At 37.1% G+C, this 15,146-nt stretch overlaps 1 pseudogene; it reads right to left on the bottom strand.

Moving 5' to 3' along the window:
• Positions 1-1,978: 1,978 nt before the first annotated feature.
• Positions 1,979-2,454, bottom strand: LOC113434571 (small nuclear ribonucleoprotein Sm D3 pseudogene; annotated as a pseudogene).
• Positions 2,455-15,146: the final 12,692 nt, after the last annotated feature.

Raw genomic sequence — 15,146 nt, forward strand, 5'->3', positions numbered from 1 at the left:
TACATATGTAAATTCTGTCTGAAACATATGATTCATATTCATCAGCATGGAAGTCTTTATCTACTAAATGGATCAAAATACTTAGACATTTCATGAACCTTAATTACCATGACACTGATTTGATTCTGATGTATGATTTGGCAGATGCCAGTTTGTTTATTCTTTTCAACTTAAAAAAAATATGAGTGGTTTCAAAGAAAATAGGGCTATTTCAATAATCTAGCCTTTTTCATCAGGAGGAAGTTCTGTCTGGTTGAAGTTTACCACTATATTCAAGCCCTGAACATGTTCATCTGAAAGTCATCAAGTTTGATCTTTTAGAACGATGCAGCTTTTGTCTAAAAATTCTCCCCACAAATTTCATTTAATTTCTTTTATATTTAATCAGGGATATTAACTCTGTTAGCCACCTGCTTCCAATGAGGGATGCATCCTCCTCCCTTATTTATATAAATAGCCACCCCCTGTTTTTTTAAAAAAAGATGCATTTAGTTACATAAGCCTTCACCAGAAATCCTCATCCATGCATTAATATGGATGTCTGACTGTAAACAGGATGGTGATGGCTATTGGAAATCATCACCAATTGTTATGTAATTATCCACTGTTAAAAACAACTATAATACACCCATGATATCAATTCAATGAGTAATGAATAATCCAACTTTTGAAGCTTAATAATTCTATATCTCTACAATATATCTTTTGCTTCTGTCCCCTTAAGAGCTCAATATCATAGATGAAAACATTTTTAGCATTCAAGGATCTGCCAAAGGATCAATACGAACTAATCTTTTCTCAAGCAATAAGTTTCACCTGTTCCTCTTTGGATAATTTTGCTCAGATCCACCAACTAGCTAACTGGGTATTTCATACCTTAGCTGCAAGAAAGGCAGGTGGAGGCTTCATCAAGAAATATGATCCAGGTATCTATGAATTAGATTCATCTGACATTTATGAATCTGTAAGTAGTGAAGTAATTGCTGAATTCCTCTTGTGCAGCAAAATTTTGTATAACCCGTAAAAAGGACAAGAGTTTATTTAAAAGCAGAAAGTCTGAAGGTGTTTCCTTTTTGGGTATATAAACCATAAGAGTACTCATGGTCCATTTATTTAACTTGCTAGTGTTTTGCAAAATACATTTCACAAAAGTACATTGATTTTTTTTTTCTTGCTCTCCCTGGTGGAAAGAAAAGGTTTAAATATGTTTTCTTTCTTCCCTGGGCCATAACATTCCCTCACAAAGATAAATCTGTATCTATTTTCTCAAAAATTATACATTTTCACCTAATCTTTAAATTAATTCTTTTTACATTAGATTCCTTTTATGTCATAACTTGCCTGGAATGGATTCAATGTGTTTTTGAAAAACAAAATAACCACGGATCAATTAAGTTACACTTTCTGAATTTAAACTAGCTACAATCCAATCCATATACCTTTAGTCTCATATATGGAAAATATTGGCTAAATTGGTGCATGGATTTTAGGTAAAATTTTGACAATAGGTATAATGAAACTAATAAAATCCAACAACATTAAGAACAACTGAAACAGGCAGATACACTCAAAAACTTTGATTTCTTTGGATTTATAATATTTTTCCAGCAAGTCTATATCATTTTTGTTTTTTAATCATGCTTGACTAAAGACAAAACCCTTCACAGAATACATATGGCATGGACAACTATTTGTTCTTTGGCTCTTCATGAAGAAGTGAAGTATATTTTATGATCTGGTATACCTAATGGGGTTGACATTTATAAAAGTATATAGCTAGTACACATGAATGAAAGTATATAGAGTATTTAGTACAAATTCTATGGATGTAGAAATTATGTTAATTCCTGTTACCAGGAGTCCTACCAAGAAGCTCCACCAATGGAAAGTTCCTCAGATATCTCCAAAATATCACCACATTAAAAAAAAGTTGCTTGAAGTGTTATTGGATGTACCATAGTTGAATCAGAAGTACATATTTTTTTCCTATTTTGTAAGAAACATATTTATTAAACTACACACAAATATAAACAGCACACTTTTGTCTTCAGCAAAGCAGGGGTTGATCCCAAGTTACCACCGCTTCTGGAATATGTTGCCACATCCCATTCCTTGGCCCCTTCCTCTTGTAGCCACCTGTGCCTTGAGGATGGCAGCTTTGCCGTGTCTGGCGCCCGAGCCCTGGTTCTTGTTCTTCATGCTCTTCAGCATCGGCGTGTTCTTCAGCATGTCGGGCAGGATCAGGAAGCGGATCTTGCTGCCGTGGATGTAGACCTGCTCCAGCTGCGCCATGCACCCATCGTGGTAGGTCACAGTGATGTTGGACATCTGGCAGTTCATGTTGTCCTTGGCCTTGATGAGCTTCCCACGATAGACCTTGTCCATGCTGGTCTCACAGGTGACGATGTGCCCCTCGGCCTCATGCAGCACCTTGATTGGTACCCCGATGGTCATGGCGGCCCAAGGAGGGAAGTGTTATTGGATGTACCATAGTTGAATCAGAAGTACATATTAAAAGACCATATCAATGCAGTATTGAATCAAAAATGGAAATAATGAAAAAGTTGTCTTGTGAAAATGCCTTAGTTTGAACAAGTCTCATTTTGGAGTCACTCCTACAAGTTTTCTGACAGTGAAAACAGTAAATAACAACAACAAGAATCCTCAGGTAACAATGTACAACAGTGATTGGTCTCATTTGAGACAATGATGAATCCGCATAGAGACAGGAGGTTGAACAACTAGCCTTGTGATGCAACCAGAACAATCTTGAACTAAATACACTCAAAACTGTAGAAATGGTGGTAGATTTTAGAAGAAACCTCCCATACTACCACCTATTACAATACTAGACAACACAGTATCAACAGTAAAGACCTTCAGGTTTCTAGGTTCTATGATATCTCAGGACTTAAAATGGACACCTAATATCAAAAATGTTATCAAAAAGGCACAACAAAGAATATTTTCCTGCACCAACTCAGAAAATTCAAATTGCCCAAAGAACTGCTGATTCAGTTCTACAGAATAATTATTGAGTCAGTCATCTGCACCTCTATAACTGTCTGGTTTGGCTCTGCAACTGTTGTGGTTAGCTGGTAGTAGGTGTGGACAGTGGAGGAAAGCGTGGACTCAGATGTGGGGCCAGAACTATTAGGGAGTGGACTGCTGCCTTCAGAGATTGTGAGGGCTGGCAGCAGTGATGAGAAGGTTCCTGAGGATTACTCATATGAGAGATCAGTTACAGCAGTATGAACAACTCAAGAGTAAGGCTGCAAGGTAATGGTTCCTCCCTCAAGTGTATAAAAACCATGTTTGAAGAAGCGTTCTTTGCAGAAGGCAAAGACACTGAAACTCAGTCTCGTGGACATTATAGTTAGCATTTGAAAACTCTTGTAAATTATTTCTTATCTGTGGGTTTTTGGCAGCCTTGAAAAACAGCTTGGCAAGGCTCTTTCTTGCCAGAGCTAATTAGTTGGAAGCAGCCTTTTATCTGTGAAGAAACAGAATTCATAGATGAAACCTTAAAAGGTGGGGGCTGCTGCCTTTGTGTGGTGTTGACTCTCTTGGAACCAGGTTGGGTCAGAACAGTAACCAAACAAGACAGACACAGACTTCAACACATAATTAGAACTGCAGAAAAACAATTGCTACCAATCTGCCTTCCATTGAGGACCTGTATACAGCACGAGTCAAAAAGAGGACTGTGAAAATATCTACGGACCCCTGGACATAAATTGTTTCAACTTCTACCCTCAAAACAATGCTATAGGGCACTGCACACCAGAACATCTAGACATAAGGACAGTTTTTCCCCGAATGCCATCACTCTGCTAAACAACTAACTCCGATAACACTGTCAAATTACTTAGTAAGATTGAATTATTCTTCTTCTTCTCATCCTTCCTATTACCGATCTCTTCTCACTTATGTCTATAACCATGTTGCTGGTATCTTTACAATTTATATTTTTATTTGTTTTCCTAGTATGTTTTGATTGCATATTAGTAATCTATGTATGATTTGATTGCTTATAGTAACCTATGACTATCACTAAGTGTTGTATCTTACGATTCTTGATGAATGTATTTTATTTTTTCTTTATGTACACTTGAAAGCATATGCACCAAAGACACAGTCTTTGTGTCCAATCACACTTGGCCAATAAAGAATTCTATTCTATTCTATTCTATTCTATTCTATTCTATTCTATTCTAAATATGTTTAGTATGACATCTGTTGAGGTAATTCCCCGTTAGAAGAATGAGTGCATACAGGGAGACATATTTGAGAGAAGTGTTTGAATAATACACACACAGCACATAGATACACTGTACAGTAAATGTAGGTTTTTACTTCCAGAAACTTTTAAGCAAAGTTCAAACAAGCAGTCCAAAGTCATTCACAGGTAAGATCAGACAGTTTTCAGTCCAGGGATAATCCAATAACAAAGTTCAGTGTCAAAAACAGTTCAGTATCAGATTTACATCAAATCCAAGAATATCAGTCAATAATGAGGAAAAATGGAGGAACAGCAATACTCTCCAACAGAAGGAAAACAGAAACTCACTGAGATACACTCTCTTCTGAGACTAAGACTAAGACAATCCAGGTTTCTGGCTCCATCTTATGGCCGTTTGAGAAACCACACCTAATTACAGTTTTGCATTTTCTTAAAGAGACAGTATTAAAATATCTATCCTGGTTTATATATTTCCAACCCAAATAGCTGTTAGGTGACCTACATTCCTAACAACATCATAGCAAGACAGTGTTACAAGCCAAAATCAAGCTTAGAAAAAGTTGGTGCTGATCCTATGAATTTGAAAAACAGAAGAAGAAAGAAAGCATAGCACAGGACTGCAAGATATACTGCCACCCAAGATTATCCTGGATAGGCATATAGAGATATGGACTTGGCTGACATTATACAGTAGAGCATGTTTTGAGATAAATATAAATATAAATATAAATATAAATGTAAATGTAAATATAAATATATGGCATTCAGCTTTGTTCAGGTATTTTCCCACGTCATTGTAGTTGTGCTTTTAAAGTTGTAGCAACGTTTCAGCAGAATCTCATCTGCCATCATCAGGCTTCTGGTTGTGTCCGTCTGTGAACCAGAAGCCTGATGATGGCAGATGAGATTCTGCCGAAACGTTGCTACAACTTTAAAAGCACAACTACAATGACGTGGGAAAATACCTGAACAAAGCTGAATGCTATACATGCAAGTACCCACGAAAACTTAAGAGAATATATATATATATTGATGGAAACAACTTTACATAAGTCTTACTGAGATCAGTCTAAAAATACAACTAAAGACAGGGTTTAAATATCTTGTTATTTAAAAGTTAAATTCTTTTTATTGCTTTTATATTGAGTATAAACATATAACAGAGGTACAGCCATTGTAACAGCCAAAAAAGGGTATGGAAATAATATAGGTCTGGAGATCACTTGAATTTTAATTCCAGAATTCCCAAAATTGACAAAAACAATACAGATCGAAAGAACTAAAAATATTGTAGTTGTTGCTGTTATTTTGTCTTGCTACTACCTTTTTAGATGTAGCATAAACCATTGAATATTATGATTAATGTGTTCATTTCTTCACTCTGTTAGTCCCAGAGATCCTGTTATATAATGGAGATATTTTTAATGACATGCAGGAACCTTTGTTACTGTGAAAAGAATGAAATGCATTCTGTTTTTAAAATACTTGGTCTTCTATATCAATAGATTGTTCTCTTTGTTGTCAGCTGTACATCTTTTCTTCACTCCTTGTCTTTTACTGTGTTTATTTTTATTGTTTCCCCTGTAGAATTAACAGATATGTGTAGCAGCTGATTGAAAAAAAAAAGGAAAGCAAGCAAGCAAGCACCTGCATGAATTTTTTGCTGTGGAGAGCTTCATCTAAAGACAGTCATCTTTCTGAAAGGCTGAAGGTAAATGTGACAGAATTAGGAAGCATTTCTCATGAATATGATTTAATAGAGTAATTAAGTGCTGGGAAGAAAATTATAGTACTTTTCTTCTATTTGCACTGAAAATGTTGCAGAAAGAAATCTTTATCTATAGACAATCCTGACAAGAGCATTTGGAAAGAAAATCTTTTAGCCCTTGGCTGTTTTCAGGAAAAGGAAGTATAGCTGTGACCAGAGTGGGTATTTAGCAGGTTCTGACCAGTTCTGGAGAACCGGTAGCAGAAATTTTGAGTAGTTCGGAGAACTGGTAGCAGAAATTTTGAGTAATTCGAAATATCACCTCTGACTGGCCCCGCTCCCATCTATTCTCTGCCTCCCAAGTCCCATTGACTGGGTCTTCTTTGGTTGCCCTGCACAGGAGAACAGAGCTGGAAATCAGGTTAGTGTGCTGGGCAGGGAATGGGATTTTTCAGTATCCATCCCCTGCCATGCCCACCAAGCCACACCCACAGAACCAGTAGTAAAAAAAAAAATTAAATCCCACTACTGGCTGTGACTTTCAAATTATTTCTCTAGGCAATCAAAACTTCACACATCCTGTAAGAAAGAATCAACATGGCTGACCAAAATCCCTCTTCTGGAGAACAGACTTGTTAATATGTGACAGAAAATAATTTTCAGACTTTGCTTTAAATCCAGGGAAATATTCATTCATGAAAATGATTCCATGCTAATTTTAATAATATAAATTGCATCAGTGACTAAATTTCATTCTATATTTTAACACAGGGGTGTCAAACTCAAGGTGTGGTTGGATCCAGCCTACATGGGTCTGTCCTTGGCTATCCAATGTGAAGAGGAAAGATTGGGCCAGTGTGGCTTCGGCCTGGTCTACTCAGTGCGAAGAGGAAAGATAAGGCCAACGTAGCTTCAACCGAGTCTACCCAATGCAAAGAGGAAACCTGCAGCAGTTTGGGGAGAGGCATCAAGTTGGCCATGCCCAACCAGTTGGCCATGCCTACCCAGCCCGCCAAAGTTAACCACAACCCTGATGTGGCCCTCAATTGTAATTGAGTTTTACACCCCTGTCTTAACAGATACTTTAACTGTTCCCTATGAGTTTAATAACTGAATATTGCTTATGTTTGAGGTTTTATTTAAAATGCTAGATAATACTTTGATGGATCTAGAGAAGATAAATTATCTAAATAATTTACAATTTTGACAGAAGGTTTTGTAAATATTCTGCAAGGTTCTAAATGTATGGGTTTTTTTAAAAAAAAATTCAGGGACCTGTTCAGAAAGACAGATTTTCCAAACATACAATGGTAATAACTGATGATTGAACACTTCGTGAAATACAATTTCTTACATGTCTCTTTCTTTTTCAAATGTCATTTTTACATTAACCTCTGTTACAATGTCAAGTGAACCAAATGATGGTTTGGCTACCAGTATGTTCCAAGGCACAGATCATTAACTTCTTTGTTATTCTTTCAGTTTCACTTTGTAGTTTACTTGATTTTTATTGCTCTCCTTCTTCAACTTTGAAATTTTTCAAGAGTCAACAATATTTTTCTCTAGAACATTTGCATTTTGCAAAAATAATATAGACGTATTATTAGAATAGGAAATTGTAGCATAATACTACAAATATGTCAAAATACAAATGCTTCTAAACCAAGTATAGATATAGTCTTATTCAGTTTACTAGATCAGTTCAGTCTTTTTGAAACATATTTGGTTGAATAAACCATTCATAAATTCTTCTTCAATACCGTTCCTAGTTTTTGGAGAAGTCTATAGAATTAAGCCTTCCAGGAAAAAGCTAGAACTCAGGTTTTGAACATCTGTCATAAGGCTAACTGAACATCAAGAAATAATATCATTGTGTTTATTTAGCAGCTACATTGGGTCCCTCAAGTAGCCCATTAACAAAGAAGTTAATGAAGCTTTTAAACTGCTTAAGGATTCATTCTTTCATTACTTGGCCATCTTGACTTTTGTTTTGGTAGCTCAAGGGAATGATGGGTGAATGAATAGTTGTGTGATAGAATAATACTGCTAACTTTGAAATATTATAGTACACCCACACCTGGAGGAGGGGGTGAAACTTCTCAGATCAGTATTGTCTTGGTCCATTCTAGCTTGGGTTCAAGGCTCTTTTATGATTGAAAAAGCTGTGACTGCCCTCATAGATGTTCAATCAGGGAAATATATAGAGAACGTGTGACTGTATTGATTCTGCTACATCTCTCAGCAGCTTTTGATACCACTTACAACAATAAATCTTTCCTCTGAGATGGAAATTGGATGCCTTTTTATAAAGAGGCTGAAAAGACAATTGTATTGACTATTGTGTCTTAGACCTTATACTGTAGAATGTAATATCTTTCTCCTAATGCTCTCTAATATATATATGATGCCACCAAGGCTATCCTCCAGAGTTTGGAAGTTAAGTTTCATCTATTTCTCCATAAAGTGTAATGCTATAAATGTCCTCAGCTTGTGTCTAAAAACAATGATGGATTGTATGATGCCTAATAAATTGAGATTTATTTCTGTCAAGCCAAATAACCATGGACATATTACATCTACACTTGAAGCAACTGCATTGGCAATCAGTTAGTTATGGGTCAGGTTCAGTTTTGGATTAATGGTTTATAAAAAAACCTTAAACAGTATATATCATAGAATTCTAAATTTGGAAGAAATCATGTCACTGAGTTCAATTTTTGCTAAGTGTCCAAATTAAATAATCCAATATTGAGTGCTAGCTAACCTTTGCTTAAATGCATTAAATTTAAAAAAAAAGTCTATGCTGAGATGTTGATTCTGTAGTTGAACTGCTCTTACTATTATGAAGTTTTTTTTTCCTTCCTAACAAACTAAAATAATCTTCCTTTATCTTAAATCTATTATCAGTATATTTTGAATTATGGAAAGAGAGAACAGGTCTTGACTGTATGAGGTTACTGGTATGCGAAAAGTGCTACAATATTAGTCCTCTGTTATATTTTTTCATGGATGAACATACTGAATCCTTCTTTAATGGGCTTTTATGGGCTTAATTTATAATCTTCTGCTCATCCTTATGGCCCTTCTCTGCAAATCTTCCAATTTTTCTCAACCTTTCTAAAGCTGAAAATGAACATAGTACATATAATGGAATCTGGCCAAAGCAAAATAAAGTAAAATCTTTATTTCACATGATTTGGAGATCGTACTTACACTGAGGCAGCATAAAAAGAATTGGTTTTTTTTTATATTATACCATGGATGATAGCTGATTTTAGTTGATTTCAGTTCAATTAATTATTATTCAAAAAAAAAAAAAAATACAATTGTGTTGCCAAACTAAATATTTGCCTAAATATCTGTGCATTCAGGCAGATACTCTTCTCAGCATGGCAAATGTTAAGATTAAAGGAAGTCCAATTTATTTTCCTTGCTTGTCTGAGAATCAGATGCATAGTTGAGGAATATAGCCAGTTAGAAAGAGGTCCTAAACACTTGAAGCACATGCAGTCTAGTCAGTGGTGGGATTCAACCAGTTTGCACCACCAGTTTGCCGAACCAGTTTTTAAATTTCTGGCTGGTCCCTCCTGTCCCCATCCCGCCCCTTCCAGGAATCCCCACACACCCCATTTTGGTTCCCAGGTAAGTGCAGGGAGGCCTACTAGGCCCAAAATGGGGCACAGGGGGTACAGTGTAGCCTCCCCGCAGCCTGTTTTTGCTCCCAGGATGTACAGGGAAGCCAAATGTTGCCTGTCACACATCCGGGCCATGCCCACCCATCCAGTCATTAGGGCAGAAAACAGGTTATTACAGTATTTGAATCCCACGACTGAATCTAGTACAGTATCTATATTTTTGTAGACAAAGTATGATATTTGTCCATCGTGTTTGAAGAGAACCTTGACATCTAACAAGTTGTGAGCTGTCCATGGTATATCCACAGGTGGCTGATAAGGCCTATACAGGCACAAAATGTTCTGCCACATGTCAGGCAGACATGTACGGACACCTTGTTGCAGCATTTGCAGCTCTGGCTTTGCGGAGTGCTCGCTTAGACAAAGTATATTTGCCAAAGGTAGTCAAGAACAAGAGAATCAGATTCTGTTGCTGATGCTTTCATGAAAAGAGGGTCTAGAAAAGTAGGTGCCAAGCAGCAGCAGCAACTGGAACTGTTAAGGATTAAGAGGATTCCTGGCTACTAAGTATAGTAAGATGAATAGATATCTGCAATAGGTATCTGCAATGGATTCCAAAAGAAGTGATTGGGTCAACAGATTACCTGAAAAAGAAACCAATCAGCACTTGCATGTAGCAAGGTGGACATTCACTGACTATCTCTGAAAAGGTGGTTCAGGTGCTCATAAAGGAATTTTGGTTAGAAGAGGAACATGGACAGGTTTATAATCACCTATTCCAATTGTAACTCTTATTATATGTCAATAGATGTTTAACATCTTAACTTCATGTGAGTCTGGATTGATTCTCATCTTTATTTCCCCTTCCAAAAAGCAGTCCAAAAGTACATTAAACAAATAATCTCATAATTTTTCTGTTTATTATTATTATTTTATTTTTAATATAATAATTTCATCTTCAGTTGAACAGTGTGTTGTCTGGGTACAATCATCTTTGTTGAACAGTAATCAAAATTTTCAACATCATTCATTACATTGGTATTGATTCTACAATATTAAAATAGTAATATTCAACATACTAATCATAATATTTGCTTAGCTCTTTTAACATATTTGCTTTATTTTGTTTCCCTGTTTCTAACTTCCATTTTTGTTATTTACCATTGATAAAATAAATCCCATGTCAAATGATATTCAGTTTTCTCTTTCTCCTTAATTGCAAGCGCTAGTCTGTTCGTTTCTGCACATTCTAATATTTTCCTAATCACATTCTCATCTGTAGGTATCTCTTCACTCTTCCAGCTTTGTGCAAATACAATTCTAGCAGCAGTTAATATATGAATAACTAAATATGCATTTTCTTTACTATATTTTTTGGGTAGAATCCCCAATAGAAATATTTCTGGCTTCAAATCAAATAATTATGTTTTTTAATCATTTTTTCCAACCATGTATGTATTTTTGTCCAGTATTTTTTACTTTGGGGCAAGTCTGCCATATATAATAATATGACCTAGGTATCTGGTGGCACTTCCAGCATTTACCTGACTTATCTTTAAACACCTTTGCCATCCGCGCTGGTGCAAAATGCCACCTATAAACATCCTATATAGATTTTCTTTGTAGGCAGTTTACATTGTTAATTTATAGTTCCTGTCCCACAATATTTGCCATTTATCTAATTCAATTGTATAACCAAAGTTTTTTGCCCATGTTATTATTGTTCCTTTACTTGTTCTTCTTCCAATTTAATGTATAATAGGTAGCTGTACATTTTTTAATCAACTTTTCTTCTACCCTTGTTAGTATCTTGTCTAATTCTGTTAATTCTTTATAAAAACCATATAGTCTTGCATCTTTCTCATATCTAGACTATATCTGCGCTTGTGAATACCATTTCATATCAATGTCTTGATCACTTATTTCTTGTTTATTTTTTAGTTCCCCCTTTTCATTCAAAATATCTTTATATCTAACAATATCTTCTGTGTTAACAACATTATTATTAATGATTTATAAAAATATAAGTGAAGAGAAATATGGAAAAAAAGAATTAATTATGGAAAATCTATAAGTGTTCACAAGGAAGTATGACATTCAATTGAAAAGAAAAAGATGTTAAGATTTTAATGAATATTAATGATAGAATTGAATTGGAATGGAATGAGTGTTTTATTTAAAGATATATGTATATATATGTATGTGTATATGTATATATATATATATATATATATATATATATATATATATATATATATATATATATATATTATTTTTCTGAGGTTCTCGCGGTATTTATATGTGGATCTTTGGTTGTTCGGGTTTTCTCCCGCGTAAGATTCAAGTATCTAGGCAACGTTTCGATGAAATCTCATTCATCATCTTCAGGCTTCTGTCTCCGGCTCTGTGCTTCTCAGAGTAATGGAGATTGCAGCTGCTTCCTCCTTTTAACTGCCAGTGGGGTGGGACTTGATTGGGTGGGGGCTTGGCTGTGTTCTGATTGGGTGGGGTGTGTTCTCATTGGTAGGGGTTTGGCTGTGTTTTGATTGGGTGGGGGTTAGCCGTGTTCTGATTGGTTGGAGGCGTGTTCTGTTCAGGTGGGGGCTTGGTTGTGCTCAGGTTAGTCTTAGTTGCTGGGGGATTTGAGCTGGTGAGCTGTGATCTTGCTGTTTGGCTTCAAGTTCGTGGTGGTGCTGCATCTTCATAGTGGGTGTCGGTTTGCTTCATGTATGGCTCAGAGGGGTTTGAAGTGGGTAGTGATGCAGCTGCAGTGCAGCTTCTGGTCCATGGTCGTGTCTCATCTTCTGAGTGGGTGTGAGTCTGTTTTCTACATGGAAGTGTGGTGGTGGCATCTTGTGTGGCTCTCATGGTGTGGGTCTGGTGTCCTTCTTCATGTTAGGTACTCGTCTGTTCATGAGGGCGGGTTTCCAAATGGCTGGAAGGCGGGAGGTGTCATCTCGTTTGTTCATGCTGTGTGGGCGTTTTCTATCTCTATGGCTTCTCTGATTATTCTGCTGTTGAAGTGTTCGGTTTTGGCGATGGTTCTGGTATTTTTAAAATCAATTTCATGTCCTGTGGCTTTGAGGTGTTGGACCAGGGAAGAGGTCGTTTCTTCTTTTTGATTGAGTTCTTATGTTCTTCAATGCGTGCACTTATTCTTCTGTTAGTTTGTCCAATGTATGTGGTAGGGCAGGCAGTGCAGGGATTTCGTATACTCCTTGGTTTTCTAATTCGATTTTGTCTTTGGGGTTTCTTAGCATGGTGGATATTTTTCTGTTTGTGCAGAATGCTGTTTTGATGTTGTGTTTTTGGAGGATCTTGCTAATTTTGTCTGTAGTGCCTTTTATATATGGGAGGAGGGCTTTGCCGTTTTCTTGTTCTCTGTCCTGGATTTTGGTTGGGGTTTCTTTTTGGATTAGGTGGGTAATCTTCTTTCTTTGGAATCCATTGGCTGTAAGTACGTTGGTGAGAGTGTGTAGTTCGGTTTTTGGTGTTGTTCATCGCTAAGCATTTTGTTCTGGAGATGAGTGTCTTGGCTACGGAATTGATCTGTGCTGGGTGGTGGTGTGAGAGTGCATGTAGATAGCAGTTTGTATGTGTTTTCTTCTGGTAGATGGTGTGTCCTAGGGAGCCATTGGATCTTTTGTATACCAAGACATCTAGGAAAGGAAGTTGATTGTTGGCTTCTGTTTCCATGGTGAATTGTATTTTGGGGTGTAGGCTGTTGAGGTGTGTGAGGAAGTTGTTCAGTTTTTTCTTTCCCGTGTGGCCAGATTATGAAGGTGTCATCTACGTATCTGAGCCAGAGTTTGGGTTTGTGGTCGTATTTTTCTAGAGCTTGTGTTTCAAAGTGTTCCATGTAGAGGTTTGCGATGACAGGTGAGAGGGGTGGTCCCATGGGTGCTCCTTCTATTTGTTTGTATTTTTGTCCATTGTAGGTGAAGTAAGTATTGGATAGGCAGTGGTTGGTTAGATCTAGGATGTGCTTGGGGGGGTTGTATTTGTTTTGGATGGCTGTCAAGGCTTCTTTTATTGGCACTTGGGTGAAGAGGGATATGACATCGAAGCTTACTAGTAGGTCGCTAGGTTGTAAGTTTTGTTTCTTTATGATCTCGATGAACTGGAATGAGTTTCTTACGTGTGAGTTGATGGATTCTGCATAGGGTTGTAGTTGTCTGGCAAGAAATTTGGCCAGGTTTTGTAGAGGTGAGCCTATGGAGCTGACTATTGGTCTGAGTGGGGTTCCTTCTTTGTGTATCTTGGGGAGACCATAAAGCTTGGGACATCTGGATGATTTCTCTCTGGGTATGATTCGTTGCTGGATTTCTTCACTGATGGGGGAGGCTTTTATTTTGGATTTAGACAGCCATACGAAACAAATACAACCCCCAGTGGTTGGTCAGATCTAGGATGTGCTTGGGGGGGTTGTATTGAATAATCAGAGAAGCCATAGAGATAGAAAAACGCCCACACAGCATGAACAAACGAGATGACACCTCCCACCTTCCAGCCATTTAGAAACCCGCCCTCATGAACAGACGAGTACCTAACATGAAGAAGGACACCAGACCCACACCCATGAGAGCCACACAAGATGCCACCACCACACTTCCATGTAGAAAACAGACTCAGACCCACTCAGAAGATGAGACACGACCATGGACCAGAAGCTGCACTGCAGTTGCATCACTACCCACTTCAAACCCCTCTGAGCCATACATGAAGCAAACCGACACCCACTATGAAGATGAAGCACGACCACGAACTCGAAGCCAAACAGCAAGATCACAGCTCACCAGCTCAAATCCCCCAGCAACTAAGACTAACCTGAGCACAACCAAGCCCCCACCTGAACAGAACACGCCTCCAACCAATCAGAACACGGCTAACCCCCCAACCAATCAAAACACAGCCAAACCCCCTACCAATGAGAACCCCCCCACCCAATCAGAACACAGCCAAGCCCCCACCCAATCAAGTCCCACCCCCACTGGCAGTTAAAAGGAGGAAGCAGCTGCATTCTCCATTACTCTGAGAAGCACAGAGCCGGAGACAGAAGCCTGAAGATGATGAATGAGACTTCATCGAAACGTTGCCTAGATACTTGAATCTTACGTGGGAGAAAACCCGAACAACCAAAGATATATATATATATATATATATATATATATATATATATATAGAGAGAGAGAGAGAGAGAGAGAGAGAGAGAGAGAGAGAGAGAGAATATAGTGTGTATTTTAAGAATGTACCAAGCAGAACTCAATTGGAAGTTATGTATTATATTGATTGTTATAATCTTAAAGGTATAAATTGAATAAGAATTTAAATAAGAATTAAATGGACAAAATTAAAAGATATAAAGGTGTCATAGTCCAATTAGTAACTACAGGGGAAAATTTATCTAATGAGAAAAGATAATATGAAATTGAAACAGGACAGATAAAAGTACAAATATAATGATTTGAACTGAGATATTAGATAATTAAAAATAAAGCTGAGAAAATCAAAGGAGGGGAAAAACTATGTAGAAAATGTTAAGCAGTAATAAGACATTGAA

Source organism: Pseudonaja textilis, chromosome 6 (assembly GCF_049901715.1).
Source record: "Pseudonaja textilis isolate UNSWEBS1 chromosome 6, rPseTex1.2, whole genome shotgun sequence".
Taxonomy (NCBI): Eukaryota; Metazoa; Chordata; class Lepidosauria; order Squamata; family Elapidae; genus Pseudonaja; species Pseudonaja textilis.